This window comes from Myotis lucifugus, unplaced genomic scaffold (assembly GCF_000147115.1).
Source record: "Myotis lucifugus unplaced genomic scaffold, Myoluc2.0 scaffold_220, whole genome shotgun sequence".
Classification (NCBI taxonomy): domain Eukaryota; kingdom Metazoa; phylum Chordata; class Mammalia; order Chiroptera; family Vespertilionidae; genus Myotis; species Myotis lucifugus.
In genome coordinates, this window is record NW_005871268.1 from 1,827,210 (window position 1) to 1,829,279 (window position 2,070).

The window sequence follows — 2,070 nt, forward strand, 5'->3', positions numbered from 1 at the left end:
ATGGGTCTGAACAGTCAGCCAAAGATAAGCAACCATTTGAACAAAAAGGAGCTACACTAAAGGAGAAATATGGAAAAAATATTCCTGCATCCTGGGCCCAGTGCAAAAGTGAAGTGGAAAGAAGGGCCCTGCAGGCCAACATGCTCAAGGAAGAACACACGAGAGGAGGAGGAGCAGGTAGAAGAGGAGGAGGAGGAGGAGGGCCGGGGGGAGGAGGAGGAAGATGATGAGGAGGGTAAAGATGAAGAATAAATGGCTACGCTGTATTGTTGTATCTGTAGTATTATGTATCTTGTCAGGCAGTTGACATTGCTAAGAATGTGAATTCAAGGGCAGCTCAATATTAGATTCAGTATAAAAACTGTACAGATTTTTGTATATCTAATTAGATTCTTTTTAGAGAAAATACTTTTTGAGGGGCTACTAAATACAGTTAGATTTTAAAGTTTCTGATATTAAATGTTTCTAAATGTTTAATGGCTTTTTATAATTTCTTGATTTGTGTATGGGAGTAGCACAGCAATCTCATAAGAATTAGTATCAACAGTACATCCTGGGATTTTTAGAAGGTTGCATTTTGTGTTTTTCTTAATTTTGCCATAAAATTATGTATATCAAAGAAAAGATAAGTAAGGTGTATACTTATAAGTTTTAAGATGGGTAGTGGCCCACAGTACTGAATGTTGCAGAGATCTCAAGATGAAAAACTAAAAGGAATCCATTGACATATTAGCTATAAATGGCAGGAAAGTTGATGAAAATGTTCCAAAATTAAATTATGGTGATGGTTGCAAATTCACTAAAAATCATTGAATTGTGTACTTGAGATGAGTGATATTATTAATTTCATGGTATATAAATTATACCTCAATAAAGTTGCTTAATTAAAGTATTTTTAATTTTAAAAGAATTGTAAATTCCGAGACACTTTCATATCTACATGGGGAAAAATAACACTGTACTTAAACGTTACATTATACATAAAATAAGTCCAGGTAGATGGAGGACCTAAAAATGTGGAAGCAAAATATAAAAGCTTTTAGAATATGATACAGGAGAACAACTTCATGACCTCAGGACAGTAAAACCATAAACTGTTTAGCAAGCACCAACCTCATAACTGTGTTCCTTCAACCAAAGGAGAAAAAGCTGAGCAAATGCCGAGGACAAATCATTCCCAGGAAGGAAAATCAATGTGACAGGATTCCCACTTATGCACAGAAACTGGAGTGGAAGAAAGTCTCTGTCTTGCCTCAACAGAAGCAAAAGCTGCTCATCCCCCCTAACAACAAACACACAACTGTGACCACAGACTGCAGCTAATTAATGTAGGCATTCTGCCTTTGCAGAATATACACATCCAGGTAGTCAAAATCTACCGGGTGTCTATTATTTACAGAAGTCTCCAGCAGTGACTTTAGGGCAAAACGAATAAGATGGATCTCAAAATCTACCAAAGGAAAGAGTTAGCTCCCTAAGTAACTAAATCACAATAAACTCTATAATTATCCAAACAGAAATAGCAAACAGCAACCTTGGGAAAACAGGATGGAAAGAAAGCCCATATTTTTAAGTGGATGGAGGTGATGGGATATAAAGGACAGAAAAGACAATCTGAATAAATCTCAGAAGAAAGTTGAGGATGTTACTGGTCTAGAAGAATGACTGAAGGAAAAGGTGGAAGGAAGTGAAAGGAGCCAACAAAGGAGCAGGTTACTCAGTTTACACTTTAAGCAACAATCCTGTGGACAGAGGTTTGAAATGCCTCTGGGAATACACACAGGCTGATTCCTCAGGCTGGTCCTTGTCTACTAAGCAAACTCTCTGTGCCTTAAAGTCATTCAAGTCTTTCCCTGACCTCTCCAGGCAGAGCTAGGCTCCTCCCCACACAGTCAGGTAGACTTTGAAATATCATAATTAGCCTTTATCACATCATATATACTGTATATATTACAATCAATTTCTTTTTCCATTTAAAAAATACACAATTTAGGTCTGATCCGGTAGCAAAGGACCTAGACAGACACTTTTGGAAAGAGGACATACAGAAGGCCAAGAGACATATGAAAA